The following is a 12,463-nucleotide window of genomic DNA, read 5'->3' on the forward strand; positions in this document are numbered from 1 at the left end:
TGAGAGTGAAACTTGTATTTTTTATTATAACTATAATGACACAGGTATCAGTAGCACTAACAATTGGCATTATATATCATTTAAGTTATCCTGTGAAAATTAGACAAGATTTGAATGTATACTTTTTAGGTATAGATGGTGGCTCTGAGATCATGACATCTGTACTATTCTAATTTTGCCACAAAACCAAAATCTTGATTTTCTATCCATGTGCAGATTTTGGATGGTTTGACTGTTTTATGAGATTGAATTAATAGCAGTAACTTATAGGAATTCTTTGAGCTCAAAAGCTAATAGCATCATTGATTTTACCTGTAGATTTTCTATATCCAGCATGCTCCTAGTTTGTCCTTGGCCAGCTCTTGAAGAGGACCTCAGGACTAAATTTTTACAATTTTAATAAAGCATCACCTTTTCTCTTTAGGGAACACCATTTTTATGCATGATTATAAATAAAGATGGCTTAAAACTAAGTATATTTATTTTTCAAATAGCTTTTGCTTTATTTAGTAATAAAAGATTTCTGCAATGATGGCAATAATATTAGAAGTTACTTAAATTTCTCAGGAGTTACTCTTTCACAATATACCCAATGTCTTTTTTGTTATATTTCTCACACCTTTCTTATGATCTGTTAATATCAGCAAATTGAGCTCTTTCCACTTTCTACTTCTTACTTCCTACCACTTATCCTTTTCATTTAGCTTTATAGCTAGAACATAGCTCAGATAAATAGTTCACAATTTGAAAATTAGTGAAACACATAATGTGTTCTCTTTCAAGATTATATACCTCTTGCTGCTGTGTGTGCAGGCACATATCAGTATAATAGATTAAATGATAAAACAATATTGAAGGGAGCAGCATTAAAGCAAAACTATGAGGCAGACAGAGAAGGTATTCAAAAGGTAAATCCTATTTTTAAGTCTTTTTCTTCTACTATTATGGAGCAAGCCACTGTCAATCTTGTTCCCAATGGTGTTATTAAAGAAAAACATAAAAAAGGGAGGGGGGCAGCAATTAAAAGAGGGAAACTTTAGTTCATCTAATAATTAAATGCTTCTGTTTTCTTAATGTTTAAAATATACATTATAGTTTGTATATCTCTATATTAAAGTAATTATAAATACAATAACAGTTAAATTTTAAATTATAATATATAAATTAGTATACATATTATATGTAATGTATAAAGTATGTGAGATCAAATATATGGAATATATGTGTGTATATGTACAAATGTATATATAAATTTATATGCATATATACATATATAGATATAACAAGAAGTCCAGTGTAACTTTTTTATATCTGCATGTTCCCTTCCAGTTTATTTGCATATATCTTTGTTTAGCGGCTTTCTGATTATAATTGTTTACATTACCCATCAACACTGATCAAACACAGTCTTGGGAAAATAGTACTAGTTTTTAAAAATTCAACAGTGCCTAGACAGAAAACATAATGTTGCTAAATTTTTCTTTTCTGTTATTTTTCCATCAGTGCATTGTTCAGGTTGGGCCATTCTTCTAAATACAGATCTATATATCTATCTACGTTGTAAGCCTACAGTAGAGTTTTCAACATCAAATATTCTAGTTAATAAACCAAATAAAATGCTTGATTTATTCTAAATTATGTAATCATAATTTTTATTGGATGCAAAGAAGTCTTGCTCTATAGACAGAAGCTGACTTTTATCAGTGAGAGATATTATTTTATAAATAATTTAAGTGTTCACTATAATAGATTATAAATAATGACCTAAAAGTCAATCAACAGGTGTTGAATGACTCTGTGGTGATTAATTTGATAGTAAAAGAAGATATCCGATATCTGCATATTCATCTAAGAGCTGTTTGCCTGTATTTTGCAATCGTTAAACATACAACCATACAGTTCAACTTTTAAGAATTCTGGATAATTAATTTAGACATAAATATTTGAAATAGTCACTTTTTTTTCCTAAATAAGAGATATATTGTTAAAAGGCAGTGTATATATGGATCAATTTAATTATATAGAAAGGAATGAGCGAAAACTATGAAGACTTATGATTCCATGACAATTAATGTAGAGTTTCAAATCACTTTGAAGTTCCCATTAACTTCTATATTCAACCATGATTAATTGCTAAACCATATATATCGTACCTCCATCATGAGATAGCAGGGCATGACCACAGCCTTTCTGGAGACTTTGCTATTTGAAGTAAATATAAAGAATGGGAACTATTTATAAAATAAATGCAATAGTTGTTGGTGATGAAGTGAGTTACAATGCTTTAGAGAGGTTGCAAACTCAGATGCCCACAATGGCCATGCAGGTGACATAAAAAGAAAAGAAGGAAACACAAAAGAATAGGAAATAATTGGAACATTAGATTTTCCTATGAAAAGTCTTAAATCTCATTAAAAGGCATTCAAATTAAAGATTTCAAAACCCTGTGTCAGGTAAATCAAGCATGTGTCTGGGCTAGATTCAATCCATGCACTGTGAATTTGATTTATTTAGATAATAGGATATAGAGACCATGTTTTTTAAATATATGTCTTATATGATCATTGTACAAAGTATTAAAAATAGAGAAAAATAATATAAATGCAATAAATACCCAAATCTCATAAGTTAGAAACCTAATATTTTAATGCATTTTCTTCAAGTTTTTTCTCCATACACCTTACATAGTTGTCACATAATTCCATATTGCTTCCACAATGAAACAATAGATACATTAATTCTAGGTATTAAAACATTTTTAATATATTTAATATAAACAACTATTTTAATATAAACAATGATTTTAATAATCAATTACATAAATATGTCATTCTCCTCTTACTGGCATTTAAAATTTTTTTTCAAAATTCTAAATACCATCATAATGAACCTTTTTGTGCTCTAATTTTTTTCTGTTTTCTTTTCATTAGAATATATTTACAGAAATAAAATAAGCAAGTTAAAGTGCATATATTAAAATATGCACTTTAACTTGCTTATTTTATATTAAAATAATATAATATATTAAATATATTAAAATATATTTAATTCATTAAATAAATTATATTTAATATAATATATTAAAATATATTAAAATATATTTACAGAAATAAAATAAGCAAGTTAAAGTGCAAAATAAGCAAGTTAAAGTGGATATATTTAAAGGTTTTTCCTAATTCTCAAATTATTCTTTAAAATTTGCATTTTCACCAAGAATTGACAGGATTGTCTCTTTCCTATAGCAACTTTGCTAAATAATAATAATTTTTGAAGTCTTTGCTAATTTGCTAAAAGAAAATTGTATAGTTACCTCATATCATTATAACCACAGTTGAATGACAAGGCTTTGCTAAAACAAAGTTTGGTATAAATAAAATGTTAATCCTTTTGGCCTCATCACTTCCCAGATGGCATCTGTGAAAAAATGTTGAAATGTAAAGAAACCGTATGAATAGATTCCAATTCTTTTTACAGTACATATGCTCTTTTCTGTTGACGTATTTACATTTGGGTTGATAAAATTTCCCAGGGGTGTCTAATCATGGATACGACAAACACATTTATAAAAAGAAGTGGGAAGTGGGAAAAAGTGATAGCTGTACTTTCACAATTTAATATAAAAAAACACTGATGCTTTAAGAAATAATAAGATCACAAATAAAAGTAAGTGTGTTTTGAATGTAAAGGCTTAAAATGCACATATGGAAAGATCAAGTCAATTGTTCCATTATTTTACTCTTTAGGAGCCATTGATTTGCTCTTTGAGCTTCTTTACCAGGTCTCACTGGGGCAATACATCGTAGAGTAAATTGTTCATGTTCTGGAACTTCTCATTCTAGCCAAGACAGAATTTTCCTTTTCATTATTATATACCTTGGGAGTTAACAGGCATTCATAGCTGAATAATTATACCATGACAGGCATGTGATATCTGCATAAACTCAAATTAAGCTCCTATTAAAAACATAATCTGCATGAAGTATGAACACATATGCTTTCTGTTTTCCTTGGTTTATACCATTAATTTTAATGATGACAAAAAGCAGATGAATTATGGCCCCGATGTTTGTTTGGGGAACCTAGATAAATTCAGGTCCCTTAAATTTAAGAGGGCAAATCCTATTTAATCCAGCTGGAAGGACTGTATACTTGTACTTATTGTTATTAAGAGGGGAATGGATAACATGATACTAACTTTCCACAAACTTGGAATCAAGGTTACTTTATATATTTTCTGCAAATAAAGTTGGAAATGTGTAAAATCCTTCTACTTGCTTTTAATATATTAATAGTATAATATGAGGACTGTATTAAATACACCACTTCTGACATGATTGATTTGGTTATGATTAATTCCAGGCCTAACATATGCAGGGACTACAGAAACTACAAAGTTATGTTAAGAGATATTATAAATAGTATAACAACACTTTATGTATGATGTATGTTTATAAAATAACATGTTTAAGCAAATTAGGTACAAAAAAAATAATCAGGATTTTATGATCTGTCCATTTACTACTGCTTCCAGAAACAGATTACCTGGCTTTGGTTCATGTGTGATCTTAGGCAAATGATTTTTTTCTGTCTCTTCATTATTTCATCTACAAATTGGGATAAACACACTATGTATTTCAAGGGGTATTGTGAGGATAAAAACATAAATACCTTCAAAGCATTTAGGAGAATGTGTAATAACAACTTAACAAATATTAGCAATTATCACAGAAAATGAGTTAGTTATTCACATGCTATCATAGCAAAGATGTACCATCAGTAGTGTATTTGTGATAATTAAAATTATAATTAACTACATTTCTATTAATATATGGTTTAAGAATCCCTGTGTATATGAATACACAATATATCTCATTTAGTCTTTGAAATAATTCTGTGGAGTATTTTCATTTCACGGATAAAAATATTGATAATTCAAAGAGATTTTAAAAACTTGTTCTAAAATATAGAATCAATAATTGGGACAATGAGGCATAGAGTCTAGATTTCATAATCTATAAACAATAATATTTTTACTACATCATCCTTAAAGATTAAATAATGGGAAAATTCTGGGTCACAGAAAGGCCATATAATGTCTGGGCACCAACATATCAGAGGTAAGATTTCTACTCTACTAAAATAATGCTAAACACACACAATACGAATGAAAGTTAATGAGGCCAGAGGAAAACCACCCCTACTTAGGTTAAATCTGTAATGAACTTCCTGGGAATGTTTTCTACCCTGATAATAAATATTATCCTTCCTTCTATTTTGGATCCTAATAGGAATTGTCTAGAAACAGAAGTTGTAATCAATAAAAAAATTCTGTATATATATAGAGAGAGAGAGAGAGACAGAGAGAGAGAGAGATTGATCATATGTTATATAGGAGTATTAAATGGGATTATATTTTCATTTATACAACTGGAATATTTTAATTTAATAGGTAAAGTGCATTTTTATCAACATAATTATTATATAGTTGGCTTTGTGACTGTACTTGATCAGGAAAATATTTTTTCCCAAAAAACATTTTTTGAAAAAATAGGGAAAATTATTAAGAATAATAATTATAATTATTGATTCAAAATATTTTGGTCATCAACTACGTTTTAGATATAAACCAAATATTATAATGATTATAAATCTAAAACTACCCAAAACTATCAATTAATACAAAACAAGTTATTATTAATGTATGTGAACTAAAAATCCTTACAGTTATACCCTTTCTTTAAATTTATCTGTCACCTAGTTTCTTTTTTCAATTAACAACTGTCGTTTACTTGTGGCAATATTTTGTTTGTTTTATTGAAGGGAAAGATAAAATTCTAATGTCATATAGCTATAAATCATGGTTAAATCTAAACTAGGGCTAATATATTATATTCAGGACAGTGATTTATACTTGCTTTATTCACATTCCAGTGCATTTTAAATTTCTCAAAACCTGGTGACAGATACCAGGCTTATATTTTTTTGTATCTTCCCACAATGCATATTTTAAATAACTATTTCTGACAGACTAATTTTGTGAACCTTATTATTAGTAATTGCTGTTATATTCTTTTGAAGATCCAAGGACTCTTAATAGCCCTCGGTTTTGAAATAACATGGAAAATAAAGAGATTTCATACAACCCAGGAAACCAAATTTGAATGACCTGATTAGCAGAGGGATGGGATGGGGGCTGAAGTTGAATAGTTGAATTTATAAAATAAGTGAATTCCATATAATAGTATGTAGAGAGTTCAAAGGAAAATGGATTTTAAAAATCTGGGTAATCTCTATATTTATTTACAAGGAGGGGGGGCAAAAAGTAACAGAGGGAACAAATGTACAAATTTAGAGTGATAACGATCTTAGAGTCACATCAGGTTAGCAATAGGAAAACCTTTGCAGAGTAATTCATTTTAGAACGTCTTACCATGACTGCATAAAGCCCATAAACCCTTAGATTGCTTATAAAACATGTTATGTTTTGCCTCAGTTTTCTTGAGGGACGAATCCATAGCTATGCTGGAACATCAAGGAGGATTCAGATGCAACAGAGGTTAAGAAACATGAGCTAAAGAAGCTAAGTGACTTGACCAAGGCACAACATACAACATACAGAATTCCTCAACCTTCCCTAATGTGTAACGAGACCTAATTCTTCCCTCCTCAGCTATGGCAAATAGTTCTTTACCTGCTAGACAGATTCATATGTCTCCAAGTCATCCCACACATCACTGTCAGGTTCATCACAGCATTACACCTCTTTGATGCTATTGTTCCTCAACTAAAATTATCATTGTGTCACTGACACCTTCTGAATACAGACTAAATAGCTTATTTTGGCCCATAAAACTTTCCACAGATTGGCCGCCACGTTTATTTTTCAGCTCTATCTTCTAATATATACATATATATTCTTCATTGTCTAAACTCATCTTTGTGTTGATTCCTCAAGTGTGAATTACATTTATTTTCTTTGGAAATTTTGCTGGTGCTGTTTCCTCTAGATAGAATAATCTGCCTCCCTGCTGTCCCTGCCCTCTCTCTATGGCCCCTGCTGCTCCCCTGCCCCACACCCAATGCACACACATGCACGCTCCCACACATGCATCTCCCGCCAAAATACATCGTTCAAAGATCAAATCAAATAGAGCCTTTGTTCATATGCTGAAACAGAAAATTGCCTCTCCCATTTTGAACTCCTATCGTTTCCAGTTTCTACTGTTTTAGGATATATTTCACATAATATTTGTGGTAATCCCACTTTAATATACTAGTTAAAACCATGTGTTTGGAAACAGATATGCTATCAAATTCTTACTTCATCAATTATAAGCTTTGTGATTTGAGTATTATGTGTAAAATGTCTCAGTTTTCTCATCTGTAAAACAGATTTAATAATAGTAAGGTTGTTGTGAAGATTAAGTACAGTGTCCCAAAAGTCACCATACATACGGAAAATGGAAAATTGTAGCTAAGTATACCTTTATTTACAAAATATTCATTACAAAATTTTACAAATTTTTCCTTTGCATGGAGACTTTTGGGACACCTTGTAAAATAATATATACATGAAGTCTTCAGATATCATTAGCACTTAGTATGTGTTCAGCGTGAAATGAAAATAGCTACCAAATATTTTATAAATCTTGTAACATTGTATATAATGTATTATTATATAGTTTTTGTTGTAATTTCTGGTACACTCCTTGAAATTAACAACTAGACCTTGCACCTCCATATTTCAAATACCTACATAAATCCTACATAAATAGCAGCTCAATGTGTATTTACTGCATCAATTATTTATATCAGTGTTTCAAAAATTACATTTAGTAAGTTCTCTAAAATAAATATAAGAATGAAATACCTATAATGAATTATATATTTCTACAAACAAAAGATTACATTTGTCAAACCCAAGCAGCTTCTCCAGTTGCTCTTCCACTGGCCTACATCCCAGAATAATTGCTGTTGAGTAAAAATTGTCAGATAAAACAGCTTCACTGGAATGATGGGATGCACAGGAGAGAAATCACGTTAATCAGAAAGAAGATTAAGTTATTCAGAGGGATAATCTGATGAAAAATCCTTCAGTGAAGTTGGCTCTTTTGAGAGGGGTAATATTTATTCATAAGCTTAATTGAATAACAAGTGAAGAATTACAAGCCTCTATCAAAATTAAAGAGGATGAAGAATGTAAAGATGCAGGGTTTTAATGTTAAACTGTCATTAGGGTTTTTTTTTCTTTTATACCATAATTGTTCTCATATTTGAGGTGTATAAGTATCATAACATATTAATAATAACATATACTACTACCAAAGGTTAAAGGGTATCATATTTCCCAGAAGTCACTTTAAAACTTGGTTTAACATTGGAATTTTGTAGGCTAACATCTACTATGTAGTTGTGTTCATGTCTGTGTCAGATTATTAAATTATTAGCTCCTAGAGGCCAGGGATGTGTCCTTGCTATTCTTTGGATGTAGGTTTTCCATAGTCTCTTACACTCAGTCACTCAGTTACTCCTTTATGCCCTCATTCACTGATTCTTCTAATGAGATTTAACTCAGTGCAAAGCTCTTTGTATTCGAAAGAAATACAGTAAGATTTGTTCCTCACCTTTCAAAAATTTAATAGGAAAAAAGAACACATGCATCATTGAATATCAAGTTTGAAGTAAAGACAAATGACAGAAAAAAAGCATGAATAGATTGCTGTGCAAGTTCCAGACAGAAACCATTTTTCTCTGCTGGGGAAAATCAATGAACATTTAATACACTTTGTATCATGGCTTGATCTTTAAATAATAGATAAAAATTGTACCTGCATAGATTAGTGAAAAGTGATTCTAAGTAGAAGAATGACATACGAAAAAACATAGAGTGTGCATTTGTTCATCTGTACTGCCATTAAATGTTACTTAGCATAACTCCTGGCTTAAAAAAAATAAACTAATGTTTTCAGTATGATCCCTCTGTACTTTACTATGATCATGGTCTGATGTCAAGATTTGTCTCCCTGGAAGCCCTCTGGCTACTGACTCTACTGTGTGCTGCTAAGGGGTTAGGATTCAGGATTTAAATCCATGCTGTCCAGTATAACTTCTGTGACAATGGAAATGTTCTATATTTGCCTCTACCCAGTAATGTAGCCACAGGCCACATGTGACTATTGATGACCTGAAATGTGGCTGATGTGACTGAAGAATGGAATTTTTCCTTTTAATTAATTTAAATTAAATAACCACATGTGACCTGTGGCTATAGTATTGCATAGTGCAGATCTAGGGTTACCTTTTTAGGAAATGTAAATTCTGGATGAATTTGATCCACGAAAGGATCTCCTTTGGTCAAAGCACAGTATGCCACAATATTTCCTGTGAGATATTATTACATCCTTTCTTTGCTGAGCCAGTAGTTTTACCCTGTGTAGTCATTGACTGTGTACTAAAAGGGTATGCACAAAGGAAAACTAATAAATTATATCTGTGGGAATCTCTGAAGACTTCTAGGAAGTGACTTTTGAATTTAATCTTAAAGGAAAAGATCATCCTGGAGTTGAGAGTTGAGGATGAGTAAGGAGAGGAGGAGGAAGAGGTTCCAAGAAAAAATGAGAAAATCATGGCCTTACCAGGGAATACTCGATTATTCGGTGTAACTGGGATACAAGGTGTTTTTTGAGGAGTAGGAGGAAATAAAGAGCAACTTGAAAAAATGTAATAATATGCACTATTTCAAATAATGCTTGTGTTGATTTTTACATAATTTTGTATAATTTCCCACCCAGAATGTTCATTCTATCACAAATATGTAGGAATGTAGGGTTTTTGTTTTTCCTTTTTTAAACAAACATTATTTATGTTTTAATCATTAAATAAAACAACTAAAATTGTAACTTTGTTACCTAAATTTATTACTTGGACAAGACTGAGATTTAGGAAATTTATTGCCATGATGTCACCAATGGTTTATAATTTATAAGTCTTTGGATTAGACATTAGCACAGTTATTATTTCCTCTAATGCCTTACCTCACCACAGTCTAATAACATTCAGGAAATCCAAAAGACAAAGGGGAAAGAGTGGTCTTGAAAGCTAAAAACAGTCGTTGAAAACTGATGCAATCATGTAATAAAATATGGCACAATAACTTATATGATATGCTCACAGTATCTGCTAAAGCAATTAGAGTCCACATAGCTAGAGTTTTGTTCATGTGTTACTAAAAATGAAAACTGTTTCAGCCCAAATAACACTTATAAGCTATGCAGTTAAATTGTGTACATTGGTCTTTAGGATTTTCAATCTTACTACTTGCATATGTAATCTATTAACACTCTTCTAAAAGAGAAAACCACTGTGTAGCTAACAGATTTTGTAAGTCCTTCCAATTAGAGCCAATGAGCTATGTGATATATTACATATGATACCATAGGATGTTAATGTGCAATTATATTAACACAATGTTCTTTAATGACGGATCAGTATCTTCACACACCTAAAAAGATCTTGTTCATTAGATAGCAGAAACAGCAATATTAGTGTCTCTTCGTATCAATAACATTACATTTATCGGACATATTAAAGAGGGTCCTTTTTTTAATTGATAATATTTATAGATATTCTGTTTAACAATACTGTAAATTTAAGAGATTCCCAACAAAATAGTGTATTGTATTGTATTAGTAGTTATGTTCTTTTTGAAAGAAAATCACATATGAAAAACAAATATTTTTTTCTAATTTAAATTATTTTTTTCAGAAAAGCTTTTCAACTAGCTTTTCATCTACCTACCTACAGTAAAGAACAATTTTCAATGCATTGTAGAAGGTCAAAACATTTACATATATTTTATTTAATAAACACTTGTCCTAATTTCCACTGATGAAAATATAGGCAGGCTTTTCCACTGTGGCATGAGATATTTCAATCAGCACAGGACAGAATGAGTATATTGTAACAACTATAAACAATCAAAAAAGGAAATTAATAAATGTTTTTCAAGGACATATTAAGTAGGTTTTATATACATTATTATAATAAGTCTTCACATCACATGTGAGATTTTCTTATCCTCTTATTACAGATGAAGAATCTGAGTTTCAGAAGGGTGTAAGGGCTTGCCTGAGACACAAAGATGATAAAAGGCAGACTGCAGGAATAACACCCAGTTCTGTCTGATTTCAACATATTGGACCCCATTACTACATGTAATGGGTATGAATTTTACACTACATACATTTATATGTAAGCAATGTAATTTTACTTCCCAATCTGGAAATCAAATTACATTTATTTCAGGCTACCATCTCACTAGACCTCAAAGGAAATTCAATTTGTTTTGATCCTTTGAGCATCATATAAGGATATAGATTTATATGGTAGATTTCCAGAAATTTGAGTGAGAGTTACATTTAAAGGAAAGATATTGTGTATCCGTAAAGAGGTGATTAACTTCGTATTTATTTATGGAGTTGAATAAAATGGAGGGAAGGAGGGGGATGCCAGCTTTGAGCACATTACCTGACACCATGACAACGGATAGGTTTTCATCTTCTCTTAAACCATAAATGACATGCTTAACCTCTCTTCCTATGAAGCCTAATCCTTTACCTTGTAAATCAAATACTACATGAAATTGGAAGCACTTCTCATCTATTTGGCATTGTCTGATTAACTTGGACATATGATCCCAGTGTCCCATGCTTTGCGAGGATAGATCCCCTATCCTTTTCAGTGTTGTAAAATGTCTTAGGAATACAAGAAATAATAATAATATTTATAACAGTATTTTCCACTATGCCACTACTTTTCCTGCTCCTTCCTCTAACTTGTAATAAATAATCATGTATACAAATTTTAATATTTTCCATGATTTGTGGTAGTAGAGTGTAGATCTTTTACTATGTTTCTTTTTTAATAGTTCCTAATTTCTAATCAAAATGCATATACATCTAAATATTTCTTTAACAGATCTGTGCATTTTATTAGCATATGTCAGTAATTTTCATATTATAATTTTAATATTCCAGTGCATATAATAAATTTATATTTGTGAACAAGTTTGAAATTTGGTGATTTATATAACTGTCTTTAAGCAATATTTCTTTCACATTATGTTAGGAAGGTTGACAATAATGGTAACAACTTCTTAAATTCTCATTTTATTTTGTTATAGTGATACTAGTATATGAACATTATTAATAGGATAAAAATAATTGCATGTGTTTTTTACTTTGCTGCTTTAAAAATGCTTTATATAAACTCTTTAATTCTCATGATAAATTTGGAGGTTAAATATCCTTATCTGCACTGACATTTAGGACTAGAGGCTCAGAGATATGTAATGGTGACCAAAGAACCAGAGCTAAAAATCTGCCCAGCTGGGCCCTAGTAGCTGGCTTACTGCCCTTCCCACTATAACTTAGCACAATTTTGTGAAAATTATTTGTGAAAATTC

General features: G+C 30.5%; 1 protein-coding gene across 1 annotated transcript in view; it reads left to right on the forward strand.

Moving 5' to 3' along the window:
• SEMA3A (semaphorin 3A) overlaps window positions 1-12,463 on the forward strand; it is a 205,498-nt gene that overhangs the window by 103,459 nt on the left and 89,576 nt on the right. The window lies entirely within an intron of this gene.

Source organism: Eulemur rufifrons, chromosome 29 (assembly GCF_041146395.1).
Source record: "Eulemur rufifrons isolate Redbay chromosome 29, OSU_ERuf_1, whole genome shotgun sequence".
NCBI lineage: Eukaryota > Metazoa > Chordata > Mammalia > Primates > Lemuridae > Eulemur > Eulemur rufifrons.